Genomic DNA, 14,132 nt, shown 5'->3' on the forward strand with positions numbered 1-14,132 from the left:
CCTAGCTGTCACTCAAACATGCTAAGTGGTGAGGCGGCCGGCTCACCACTTGGGCCAATCAGGACGGAGTGCGACTTGAGTTGCCTAGGTAACTCAGTCCAGGGTGCCTAAATTCCCCTCCACCCCTCCTAAGTACCCCAGACAGAGTGGCACCACTTTGGAGGGCTTCTGTGGAGAAGCCCGCCAAAAAGTGGAACAAAGGGCTCGACTTGGGTTGGAGTCACAGAAGAGAACACAAACGCCATTTTAGAATCAAGTTTTGGCAAAAAATACCAACCGGAGAATTAATTTTAATTAAATAAACCGGCGGTATGTTCGAGGCTACCGTAAATAATTAAATAAAGGTAGTAGCCTAAAACAATGGGAAATCCCATAGGAAAATATTTGCGGTTGAATATAAAAAGTAGTATCCACTGCCACCAGCCAAAACTCGATCAGGGGGGACGGAGACATGCCCCCTCGACTAACAGACCCCGGGGCAATTGAATTGCCCCAGCCGGTACGTCCACAATATGATGGTTTGTACTGGTTCTGTTCAGAATTTAAGACTAGTAAAGTCAATGGTGACTTTACATGCCCTGGGAGACAGTAGTCATTCCCAGGGTATGGAGTCTATACTGGGGGGTCCCTATGACACCCCTGTGTCACTGCACTGAGGGTGCTGTGTAACACACATCACAAAAACACATGAAGCCCTATGGAGTAAAAGACCCCATAGCCCATCAAACACATCTAGATTCAAAGAAACACACTCAAATCATGCCCAAGAGTGAGGGTAAAAGAGTCTCACTCTTGGCAGGAGAAGAAAATAAACCCCAAAAATCCAGCAAAGCTGCTGGGGGACTCACTAGGTTAGGAAATTCAGCCTAAACAGAGAATTCTCCCTAACAGGCATGTTGAGCAAGAAGTCTACAAAAGATTACTAGACCTATCGCATGTGGATGGGGGTGGGCCCTTGAATGCTTTTTGAGCTCAGTTTGGTTAAGCTGGACAAGCACTTTGAAGTAAAGGAGACCCAGATATGAACATCTGTGGCTTTCATAAGCTAAGGGAAACTGCTTATGAGTCCTTTGAAGCTGCATATGTGATCCTCCTACAAGAAACAATAGCCAGAGAACATCTGGAACTAAAGAGGTATAGAACATATTGTAAATTGGCAGTTCAAGGAAAAATGAGCCGACCCAAAGGAGGGTTGGTCATAGCTGTTGATTAGAGTTGGGATGTGAATCATTGCGAGCTGAAAATAGCCTCACCTGACCTAATGGCTATATTCCTCCAAATGCCCCACCCCCACCTCCTGCCCAGAGTAAAATCTCCTAATAGTGAACATTTATGGAAATTCATCTCATACGTACATGATAAAATTGCAGAATGAGCTTGGAATCCTGTTTGAAGAATGGTTGGAGAAAGAAGGAAATGGTAACATACTGGCAGCAGGAGACTTTAATGCGTCTTGCATAGAGACCAAACTAAACGGTACTAGTAGAGGAAGAATCGCAAGAACAAGAAGCGAATACCTGGGAGCCTTATGGAAAACCTTGTTTGCACAGTGGGATCTATGGGCTTGTGTTCCAGCTGGGGGAGAAACACGTGGAGGAGGGGGGAGGGTGTACTCCTGGATTGATCACATGTTTGTTTCTGCAGAGTTTAACAGGAAAAATGACTGTGTAATCTGAGGGGAACCGATGGGCATTGATCATTTTCCTATATATTATAACTTAAGTATATGCCCGAATATGCACCAAATGTATCCAACTATGGCCTTTACTCTGGTTACTAAGGGGGTGGGGGGGACAGCTATAAGGTGTAATGTAAAGGCAGCCACGGAATTCACGGTGGCATGGGGAAAAGTGATAAGAAATATGGCAGAGAATGGTCTCCTATTAACAGTTTGGAATAACAATGAGAAATTGCAAATATGCCTGAAATCTGTTACTAAGAAGGGACATTTGCAGAGAAATCAAACTCATTCTTACTCCTTTGATGGTAAAATCAAGGAAGCAAAAAGAAATAGGAGAGTTGAGATTAAGGCATGTAGGTTAACCTCTACCACTTTTAAGTCATTTTTAGAGAAAAAGACGTGGATAATGACATATTACAAACAGGTACTTCAAGAAACGGTAATCAAGAGAAATCAAGAGATGGTGATTTCATTGGTAAAAATTGGTAAAAAATGATGCAGGGAAATTCTGCTCTATGATGGCAGGGGTAACAAAAGGAAATACGACCATAATGGAAGAATGTCAGATCCCAGCACATGACTGGGTTCAGTTCAGTGGGAAAAAGTATACCGTCCCTAAGAATGAAAGCAGGCCAAAGGTGGAACAAAATTGCACATGGGATAGAGAAGATGTGTTGTGGGCAATTGGCAGAGCAAAACCCTCAAGAGCTCCAGGGCCAGATTGAATCCCTCCGGTTGTTATTAAGGAAAACATGGAGCTATGGGCAACCCCTCTATGGGAACTCTTTCGACATGTATATCACACTTCAAGAGTTCCAGACACTTGGAAGCAATCACATATTGTACCAATTTATAAAAAAGGGTGATAAACTGGATTCCAAGATGGCTGCCAGACCGTAGGGACGCACACCTCGGGTCCTCCGTGCAGAAGTAGAACTAAAGGTATACAAAGTGTGCAAGAAGTACGATTTTCCAGCTGAATCCAAGCAGCCAGACCACAAAGCATCCCGTGAGACATAAGAAAGGCAAGCCCCGGGGGGTGTGGCTTGGAGCCGCCATGAACGACATGGCTTCCTAGAAGCTCCTGGCTGGCTCTAGACTGTGAGCGTTTTATCTCTGGTTCCCCGCTCCGATTTGTGGGATCCCTGATGGGTCCGGAACGAGGAAGGTTGATCATACCGTCGCTGGGTTGCTGGATCCGGTAACACTGTAAAACCTGGGTTTTAAGCTTCACTGCCCTGCACACCGCACAGCAAGAAAATGGCGGCTGGATCGATCTGGAGTTCCGTGATACTTTTACAGATGGGGAGCCCACCCTCTGTGCCCGGCGTAGTTCTAACAGGCGACCTGGACGCTGACTGGCGGTCCTTCGGATGTGGTGTCCCTTGCCTTGGTGATCGGCCTTAGCCCCGGATACAGCTGGACTCAGGAGCTGGAGCATTGGGACTTGTCAGGGATTCGGGGCCATTCTCCTCTGGCGCACTGCTGTGACTGCCCCCTCCCGGAGCTCTGTGGGTGGGTGGCTGCGGCTCTCCTGTGCGCCCCGGGGCTCGTACTTAAGATTGGCCCCGGATCCCCACCCCTGGGGCTGCCCATGCTCGGGATTCTTCTGTGCCTCCTCTGCCTTTACTCCGGGCCTCCTGCATCCCCTCCTGCAATCCGGCTGGCCTGTCAGAGCTTTCCTGCCCATTGGATTTCTTCCTGCAGCTCTAGTCCGCAGATGTCCCTGGTCCTCTGTGGCCCCCTGGGATTGTGGTGCTGCGGGCTGGACGGAGGCTTCACTTGATTGCCGCCGCAGGGAACCCCCTATGACAACAGCATCGCTGGCTGGCGGTTTGTGGGATTGGACGACGTACGGAGTGGGTGCTCTGCTGGCACTGTGGTGCTCTGCGCTGGCCGGGGGGGGGTCACTGCTCATCAGATTCGAGCCAGAAACTGCTCTGGGGCCCGCCTGGGAGGGGGGCTTACCCTAAGAGCCTTCTTCTCCTCTCTGCGGGGGCCTGCAGCCGTTGTTCTGGGGGGGTTCTGAATGCGGATTCCTCCTGCCTCCTGGGCATTCACCCAGCTTCTCATGGTCTCTGAGCCCTGGACGTCCCCACATAAGGGCATCATTTCTTGCTTACCACGCAGTGGGGAGGCTTGTGGTTGGTGGGGCTGTGGCGTGTCCCTCCATTAGAACCTACTCCTCTGCTGCATTAGGACCCATGGCGTGGCTTGCCTGCCCGGACCCTCCTGCCTCGCGCAACCCAGAGGGATCACAGTTGAGTAGGGAGGAGAATAAAGCTGCAGATTCTCGCTCTCTCCAAGAAGGTGGGTCCTATTCCCCGGGGTTCGCAGGTTGCGGCAGGCACAAGAGCTTTTCGACAGGGGAGTACCGGCAAGCCACTTCTGAAGAGCCCCAGAGGCACCCCATCTCCCATTGAGCATTGTGCCGCAATGGATAAGAGCAGCAAAGCCACTAAATAAACAGACATTGCCACGCTGCTGGTTAACAATGCCCTTGAGAGGCTGCGGAGGATGGAATCCCCCGGGGAGCAAATGAGCGGCCCTGGTTCCTCCCAAGATGTTCGGACCCAGAGACCATGGCCACGAAGGCGGACCTGTGGGACCTTTTGGTAGCCCTGACGAAAGAAATTCAGAAGGGAACAGAGGATGTTACAAAAAAGATCGATTCCCTTGACAAGAGGGTTGAAGCAGTTGAGAATCGTACGGCGGAGGTGGAGAATGCCATATGTGAACAAACCTATGAATGGGGAAAAGGCCAAGAGAGACTGTCGGCTCTGGAGGCTCGCTGTGAAGCTCTCGAAGCGAAACAGGAGGACGCGGGGACAGGTCGCGAAGGAACAACATCCGCCTTAGGGGGATTCCTTCATCCCCGATGCGGAACTGGAGGATTATGTATTGGACTTGTTCAGATTCATTATCACCCTCCAGGCGGCTCTCCATTGGAGCTGAATCGGGTACGCAGAACAGTCCCGCACCAGTCGTCTGCTGCTCCTCCCGATGTCCTTGCCAGAGTCCATTTCTTCAAACTAAAAGAACAGATTATTTGTGAAGCCAGAGCAATGCAGCAAATCTCATTCAGAGGCTCCGATATCTCACTGTACCAAGACCTTGCGACCTCCACCCTTCAGAAAAGGAAAGCCCTCAAGCCCCTCACCGACTTGCTCAGTGAAAGGACGGTGGTGTACAGTTGGGGCTTTCCAACGTCAGTAAGATTTTCCTGGGAGGGCTTGCAGCGCCAGATTCGATCCATGAAGGAGGCCAAGGATCTCATAGGCATCACGGAAGGGGGCGAGGAATCTGACTTGGAAGATCGCTCTCGGGACCTCAGCAAGAAGCAAACTGCAACGTCTTGGACGTGAGTCAGCAGAAGGCGTAGGATCCACGGCCCAAGCTGCAAGAAGCCTGATCCGGATTGATCCAAGCCGTGTCTCTAGCTGGAACTTTCCTAGAACCTGGAGCAGCTATATTGGTGGTACCAGTGTCTGTTTTCAGGGCGCTTTATTGAGCATTGGGGGTTGGATTGTTGGACAGGTCTGCTTCCCCAGGCGGCTTCCGGTTCCTTGTGGGGGTATTGGCGGGGTGGGTTTGGTGTTTTGCTCCCTCCTGGGCCCTATTTGGAATCACAGCAAAGTTATAGCACTTAGCAAGTTCTGATCACATGGGGATATAGATCACTTTACCGGTCCGGTCGCCTTCACACTGGGCCCAGTTGGCCATTGAGCTCCTGATTGGAGCCTTTCCAGTTGCCCTGTTGGGAATGATGGTTCTCGAGGTGGGGGGCAGAGGGTTGGAGCTTCCCCTAGCCGGGTTAGAGTCTCTACGACCCTCATTACATAGGTTGGGGAAAATCTCACTGTTTTGTTGTCCATGTTTAACTCAGGAACACATTTCCAGGTCAATTACAGCATCACTTGAAGATGCCGGTAGGCCGCGCTCCAAAGCCAAACTCACTACCTTGCGATGCAGGATGATGGAAGCACATTGAAACTCCTCTCCTGGAATGTACAGGGTTTAAATTACCCGGGAAAGCACAGATCCGTGGGGCACAGGCTCTGCCTTTTACTGGGGGACATAGTTCTCCTTCAGGACACTCATTTGTTACAAGCAGATGAAAAACGCATTAGATTGAAGAGGTTCAAAAGGGCTTTGTTTGCCACCTCGGGGTCGAAGAAAAGGGGGCTAGCCCTACTACTGAGTGAAACGGTCCCCCTCTCCAGAATTACTGTCAGAAGGGACCCAAATGGGAGATTCCTTCTACTGAAGGGATTACTGGTGGAACGCCCAAATACCATAGGGGCGATTTACTGCCCTAATTCAGGCCAGGACAAATTTATCTCACACCTGATTCCATCCATCCTCGCCTTTGCCAAAGGGATTCGCTTTTTGGGAGGGGATTTTAACCTGGTCCCAAACCCATCTCCTGGACAAAACTCAGGGCAGGAAAGAGCATACAACACACGTTAGCCACGAGAGCAGATGACCAAGAATCATAAGAAATCTGCGAGAATCCGGATCGGGATATGCAACATGTGTGTGGCCCAATGTTCAAGGGGGACATTGGGGAGGTCCCTTAGGAACGCTAACCACAGAAGACCCCAGGGAGTAAACAAATGGAGGGGGGAGGATAGAGGAGGGAACCAGGGGAGAAAAGGGAAAGGAGGGAGGACGATGAAACTCACTGAACAAGATAAACGGCCCATAGTTTGAGGAGGGAAAGGGAATCCTGTACTGAAGGAGGTGGGTGACCCCAAAAGAAACAGAAATAGAGGCAAAGGCCTGAAGATAGACCCACACCACAATGGCTGAAGCAACAATTATAACTTTTAACGTATAAGGGCTAAACTCTCCCAATAAACACCGAGCAATCTTGGGTACACTGGAAAAGATGCAAGCAGCAATTGGGATTTTGCAAGAGACTCCTCTTCTTCCGGTGGATTAAAAAAGAATGAGAAATAAGGCTTTCCCCCAGCAATATTTTGCTTCCATTGGCACGAAAACGAAAGGAGTAGCTATACTGCTCAAAAGAGACTTGGAATTCCAGAAACAGCATCTGATCCGAGACGGGGATGGGAGATACCTGGGGATCAAAGGTACAATCAAGGGGCAGACCTACACGATCCTGGCAGTATACGTACCCAATGAGAGACAGGAAGTATACATTATCGAACTTCTGCTGAAAGTAGGGAGTTGGTGCGAAGGTCATACAATCATAGGAGGGGACTTTAATTGTCTGATGGACCCAAGCCTTCATAAAACACTCCCGCCCACAGCAGCAGACCTGAGAAATAGATGAGCGCTGGGAAAATTCTTCAGGGACCTCGGGGTGATTGAAACTTGGCGATTCTTCCAGGGAAAAAAAAGATAATACACTCACTACTCCGCAGTACATAGAGGATACTCTAGGATTGACATGGTCCTGGTCTCAGCAGCCCTAGGTGACCAAGGTGGAAATCGGAGTACAATACCTCTCGATCACGCGCCGGTATTAGTCAGCATAGAGTTAAACATGGAGAAAGGAAAACAACAACCTCCTTGGAGACTAAATGAGATGTTCCTAAGGGGCATAGCGCTCAGGGCACGCATGGAAAGAACCATAAACAACTACTTCCAAGAAAATGATAATGGGGAGGTCGACTGGAAAACAGTCTGGGACGCGGGAAAGGCAGTGGTGAGGAGGGGCGAATTCATAGCGCAGGCTGCTGCATACTTTGACTGTGCAAAAAAGGGTGGCGGCTACTTGGCAGACCCCAGAGTCTCTTCCGGCGGTTAACAAGTCGTTAACTATAAAATACTGCCCTTCTGGTAGTGAACCCAGCTACCTATCCACTCACCCCATCTCGAGAGTTTGGTAGTTCAGGCGGCTATGGCCACCCCGAGGCAGGCGGCGTACCCTACCATCCCTCCTGATAGGGACGACGAGCGCTTCGATGGTTGGGCATGCAAGGTGTTTCCTGCGGGGAGTATGGCGCTGAAGTCAGCTAATTCCACTTGTTCCTTGGCAAGATTTTCACACACTCTGTGGAATTGCGTCTCTCTAGCGGCTGAGCATATTCCCGAGGGGACAGAAAGGGATGGGTTCCTTGCTCTCGTGCAGGATGGCAAGGATGCCATGTGTGAATCCCTTCATTCTGGGTTGGACACAGCCGACCGTGTTAGCCAGTCCATGGCTGCAAGCACCGTTATACGCAGGTTTTGCTTCGGATGTACAGGCCCGTCTTCTGAACATGCCCTTTGATGCCTCTCATTTGTTTGGCAGCAAAGCTGACGAGAGCCTTGAGAGGTTGCAGATCTCCAAAGCTGCTGCTAAATCTTTTAGCCCAGCAGTGCGTCAACCTCCGCCTTTTCGTCCTAGAGGACAACAATGGAGGGGGGGTTCCTTTTGTTACCACTCCCTTTTGGTAGGATGAGATGAGCCGCCAATCAAAGGGGTCAACGAAAGAGTACCCGTCGTGGTCGGAGAAATAGAGGTGCCAAAGCCGCTCAAGCAGCTGCCTCTTTGCCTTCAGGTGCTGCAGCAGCCGCTCCACAACAGCTATGATGCCATGTTCCATTGTTCGCCAGTTGGGGGCAAACTGTCTCAGCATCTTGAAGAATGTCGAGCTATTACTTCAATAGCCCATGGCTACTGCCTTCCTTTCCTAAAGCGGCCTCACGACAATCCACCGGGGAGTGTCTCTTTGAAGCTTACGGATCCTTTCCTTGTGCAGGAAATCTTGACCCTGCTGGAGAAAGGCGCTATAGATCTAGTCCCTGTATCGGAAAGGAACAAGGGATGGTATTTTCCATATTTTTGGATTCCAAAGAAAGACTTGGGACTGAGACCCATCTTGGACTTGCGTTGGTTGAACAAGTTCCTCAGAAAGGACAAGTTCAAGATGGTCCTTCAGGCCCTTCGACTTCAAGATTGGTTGGTGTCTCTGGACCTACAGGATGCTTACTTTCATGTGCCGATTCATCCAAAGCACAGAAAGTACCTGAGGTTTGCGGCTGGCGACTCGCACTTTCAGTTTCATGTCCTGCCATTTGGCTTGACCTCCGCCCGAGGGTCTTCATCAAGCTAATGGTGGTGGTAGCAGCGTATCTCAGGCGAGGGGGGGATTCATGTCTACCCATACCTGGACGACTGGCTGATCCAAGCACGTTCTCCCGAGCAAGCTCTTGATCATCTAAGCCTCACCTGCCGCTCCGCCACAAGCTGTGCTTCTCCCTCAACTTAAAGAAGTCCCATTTGACACCAACTCAGAGGCTCCAGTACATCGGAGCAGTGCTCGACACGTCCCTGGGGCAGTGTTTTCCTCCCCAGGTGAGGGCTCATCACATTCAGCAGATGCTGCACAAGTTTCAGCTTGCACAGAGTCTCCCAGCGTTCGAGTTCTTGAGATTGCTCGGCCTCATGGCATCCTGCATTCTCCTGGTGCCAGAGGCCAGGTTGCGGATGAGATCTTTGCAATGGGCACTCAAGCTCCGGTGGTCTCAGTCCTCCGGCAGGATGTCGGACCCTGTTCAGGTGCCGTCCTCGGTTGCCCAGGACCTTCTGTGGTGGGCCGTCAAAGGCAATCTGATGAAGGGGGCTCCTTTTTGGCTACCCTGGCCGGAGGTGACGATCGTTACGGATGCATCCCTCATGGGATGGGGAGCTCATGCCAACGAGTTGACAGTCAGCGGTCATTGGTCTCCGTCGGAGTCCAGACTCCATATCAATCTGTTGGAGCTGAGGGCCGTCAGGCTTGCCCTGAAGGCTTTTCTGCCGACTGTGCGAGTGAAGAATGTCCTGATCCTGACGGACAACACAGTGGCCATGCACTACCTGTTACGCTCACCTGGCTCCCACAGGGGCGTCGGTCGGACCCGGACTGCTGCGGCCTCCACCCACGTGATGCGTAGTGCAGCAATGACTGACTGGATCTGCCCTTTCTATCTTGTCTGCTTTGCCCGTAGAAATATTCTCCTACAAGTGGAGAGATAGATTTAGCCACTTGTGGATTCAAGTGATAGCACCCCCACTGTCCTCCCCACTAATCACCTCTGAAGCGCCCTCTCAGCAATCTCACCTTATATTCTTGAAGGATGAGCTCTCCATCCTGCGAAGCACGCAGGGGCGCGTTGATGACCAGTTACTTCACTGGCCTGAGGATATTGGAAGAGTTGTAGACGAATCCTGACTCCAAAAGGAGTGTTTAGTTTGTAAGAGTTCAAAATGTCTGGAATTCACTCCTGTCCAATTCCTCTTTTCTCTTGCAGCTTTGACACAATAAGAAGATTGACAGCTGAAAGCGCTCCGGTAAAAGTCTGTGTTACCCAAAAGTGTCCGGTAAATTATGCCAAGGGTTAAACTTGCTGCTTTCTCCTTATCTTACAGGTGCGGCATTAGAAGATGTGGCGTGCTGAAGAATTATACCTCTGGCGGTAAAATCAGGTAAGGATATGGCGGCTAAAGAGATTGTCTCTGTTTGTTCTCTCTGCTCACCTTGTTGTTTCTTGTCCCCCTTAGGTGCCGGAATTCGGCGATGTAAAGATGGAAACAGCGCCAGATCGAAGAGATGCTGCGTGGAACGGTGAGTATGTCGCGGGGCTGCTGCTGGCGATGCAACGCGTTTAAAACAAAGTCTTTCCTCTGGTTTGAAGATGCGATTAATCCGGAATCAGGTAAGAAATCAGGTAATACTCTTGTTCTAACCTTTGCTTCTTCCCTTCTTTCTAGGTGCTCCAGGTTCGAGGCGGGCGTGGCAGAAGGCTGGATGCTGCTGCTGGCACGGTGAGCGTTACGCTGCTGGATGCAGAATAACCCGAAGCGTGTGCTGCTCTTCGGGCGTGGTTTAGAATCCAAAGTAGTCCCAGGTAGGTATTCCTCCCTGACCACACCCGAGTAACAAAATAGTCCCTAAGGTAAAGTAGTCCCTTCCAGGCCTCACATGGGCTTGGATCTTCTTGCAGCATGGTCTGCATCAGGTAAGTGTGCACCTATGAGCCAGGACTGAACCCAGACAGCCCCTAGCAGGGGTTGCTGGGTTTTCTCAAGGCGACATGATGCCTGCTCCCGGGACTGATAGACGTGGTCTGGATGCCCGGGGGTATGCATCATGACACTACCTTAACAATAATGGGGGGCAGGGTCACTTCCTCTGTGCAGGGAAGCGATGCAGCTCTGGTTCTGGGCAATCCAGCAGGAAGTTTCGATCTCGAAAGTTCATCTGGCCGGAGACAAAAACGGGACAGCGGACGCTCTGAGCAGGCAGAGCGCGATCTCTCACGAGTGGGAGTTGGGTCAGGAGATTCTCCTGGAGATCTTCGCCCTTTGGGGGACCCCTCAAGTGGATCTCTTCGCCCTCCAGTGTCAACCGGAAGTGCGAAAAGTTCTGCTCGTGGGAATTTCCTCCAAAAGGAGCCTTAGGAGGCGCCTTTGTGGTGGAGTGGTCTTTCCCACTGCTGTACGCATTTCCTCCAGTCCCCGTTATCCCGCAAGTGCTGCGGAGGTTACGAATGTTCGGTTCCCGGATGATCCTCATTGCTGCGGCGTGGGCCCGGAGGACGTGGTACCCGGACCCTCTCGACTTGTCCATCTGCCCTCCACGTCGTCTTCCCTACTGAGACGATCTGCTCTCACGGGAGGGGGGTCAGGTTCTCCATTCAGAGGTCAGATCCCTCAACCTTCACGCTTGGTTTCTGAAAGGTTGAGGTATAAGGATTGGGACCTCCCTGAAGACGTGATGGAGGTGTTGCTTTTGGCCATAAGGCCCGCAACTAAGTCCCTGTACCGTTGTCGTTGGCGAAAGTTCTGCAACTGGTGCAGGGTTAAGAATGTGGATCCTTTTGCATGTGACATTCCTGTGGTTCTGTCTTTTTTGCTTTCTTTAGCCCACAGGGGCTTGCAAGTGGGTACGGTTAAAGGTTACCTGGCGGCGCTGTCCATATTTAAAGGGATGGTCTAGTAAAAAATTTTATTTAAAAAATAGATAGGCCACATAAAAAATACTAGCATCCTCCGTTTTAAAACTTCCTATGTAAAATTTTGAGCTATTGAAGCTCAAAATTCGAAAAAGCAAGCACAGGGGCGCAGCCATTTTGTGAAATGGAGGCCCTCCTGTGCTGGCTTTTGCTTTTGCGGCACTACTGAAGGAAAAGCCAGCCAGCTGTAGTAAACAAAGTCTACCGCTGGGTGGCTTTCCCTTCATTAGTGCCGGGACTCGGAGGACGCGGACCGGAGACCAGAGCAGGAAAGCTGCAGCTGAATCTCGGTAAGTGCTATTTATTTTTTTTACAAAAAATAAGCACTAGCTGCGTTTTCTTTTCTAAGTTTTCCGGGCTGGAGGAGCCCGGAAAACTTAGAAATAAAACCGCAGCTTTAAAAACGTATTTATGTTTGCGGTCGCTTTTGAAGCGACCGCAAACATAAATTCAACGTTATTGTGTTGGAAAACGCTGCGGTTTTTCTTTCCAAGTTTCTCAGGCTCCTCCGAGCTGGAGGAGCCTGAGAAACTTGGAAAGAAAAACCGCAGCGTTTTCCAACACAACCGCGTGTGTTTCTGCCTGCTGTGGCTATCACTTTGGGTCTCCGGTGCTCCCGTGGGAGCACCGGAGACCCAAAGTGAAAGCCACAGCAGGCAGAAACACAGGCGGTTATGTTTACATGCCGCGTAGTGTTTCTACCTGTAGCTGATTTCCCATTTGGGGCTCTCGGGCTCCCCACGGGGAGCCCGAGAGCCCCAAATGGGAAAGCAGATTCAGGCAGATACAACGCGGTTGTTTTCCGCAATGCCGCGTTGTCTGCCTGAATCTGCTTTTCCATTTGGGGCTCTCGGGCTCCCCTTGTTTTCCGCAATGCCGCGTTGTGTCTGCCTGAATCTGCTTTACCATTTGGGGCTCTCGGGCTCCTCGTGGGGAGCCCGAGAGCCCCAAATGGTAAAGCAGATTCAGGCAGACACAACGCGGTTGTGTTGGAAAACGCTGCAGTTTTTCTTTCTGAGTTTCTCAGGCTTCTCCGAGCCGGAGGAGCCTGAGAAACTTGGAGAGAAAAACCGCAGCGTTTTCCAACACAATAACGTTGTATTTATGTTTGCGCTCGCTTCAAAAGCGACCGCAAACATAAATACAACGTTTTTAAAGCTGCGGTTTTATTTCTAAGTTTTCCGGGCTCCTCCAGCACGGAAAACTTAGAAAAAAAAACGCAGCTAGTGCTTATTTTTTGTAAAAAAAATAAATAGCACTTACCGAGATTCAGCTGCAGCTTTCCTGCTCTGGTCTCCGGTCCACGTCCTCCGAGTCCCGGCACTAATGAAGGGAAAGCCACCCAGCGGTAGACTTTGTTTACTACAGCTGGCTGGCTTTTCCTTCATTAGTGCCGCAAAAGCAAAAGCCAGCACAGGAGGGCCTCCATTTCACAAAATGGCTGGGCCCCTGTGCTTGCTTTTTCGAATTTTGAGCTTGAATAGCTCAAAATTTTACATAGGAAGTTTTAAAACGGAGGATGCTAGTATTTTTTTTTTATGTGGCCTATCTATTTTTTAAATAAACATTTTTACTAGACCATCCCTTTAAGTGCTCGTCTGAAGAATGTTCTTATTTTAAAAGTCCTTTCATTTCTCAGTTTCTAAAAGGGCTCACTAATGTGTTCCCTCCGTCACCTTTCCAGGTGCCCGGTTGGGATTTGAACCTTGTCATCAAGTTTCTGATGGTGCTCCATTTGAGCCTTTGCATTCATGCCCTTTGAGACTGTTAACTCTTAAAACTGTATTTTTGGTTGCGGTCACTTCCGCTCGCAGAGTGAGTGAGTTACAGGCACTTTCAGTTAAGCCACCCTTCACTGTATTTCAGAAGGACAGGGTTGTCCTTAGAGTTCGTCCTTCCTTTCTTCCGAAGGTGGTGTCGGAATTTCATTTAGGCCAGAAGGTTGTTCTTCCGGCATTTCATCCTCCTTCACATCCTGGTAATGGAGAGGAGAGGCTCCATAGGCTCGATCCTAGGAGAGCTTTAAGCTTTTATATTTCATGCATGTCCCGGGTAAGAGTGGACGATGAACCCTTCATTGGTTACGCTGGAAAGCGTTTGGGACAAGCTGTTACTAAGCAGACTTTGTCTCGCTGGATTATTCTAGCTATTTCTGAGTGTTACCGCTTGGCGGTTAATAACCCACCGGTCGGCTTGCGGGCCCATTCTACCAGGGGGTATGGCTAGGGATGTAACGGTATAACGGTATACCGTTAAAGATACCGTGAACCACTTAATTGAACAATAATAACCGTCGCATTGTTTATACCAGTATACCGTTTATACCGTTTAGTGTGCTTTTCTTTTTTTAAACTTTAGTTTTTATTTGCATTTTTTATGTAACAAACAACAAAGAAAGAACTAAATGACCCCTCCCCCCCCTCCCTTAGTAGCCCCCCCCTGAACCCCTCACCCCCCCGTATCCATTCCGGTTGTTTGAATTGTGACCGCTTCTCTGGTT

At 50.1% G+C, this 14,132-nt stretch overlaps 1 protein-coding gene across 10 annotated transcripts in view; it reads left to right on the forward strand.

Moving 5' to 3' along the window:
- Nucleotides 1-14,132, forward strand: part of MTMR2 (myotubularin related protein 2) — a 1,647,725-nt gene that overhangs the window by 1,026,031 nt on the left and 607,562 nt on the right. The window lies entirely within an intron of this gene.

Source organism: Ambystoma mexicanum, chromosome 7q (assembly GCF_040938575.1).
Source record: "Ambystoma mexicanum isolate Mex_15411 chromosome 7q, UKY_AmexF1_1, whole genome shotgun sequence".
NCBI lineage: Eukaryota > Metazoa > Chordata > Amphibia > Caudata > Ambystomatidae > Ambystoma > Ambystoma mexicanum.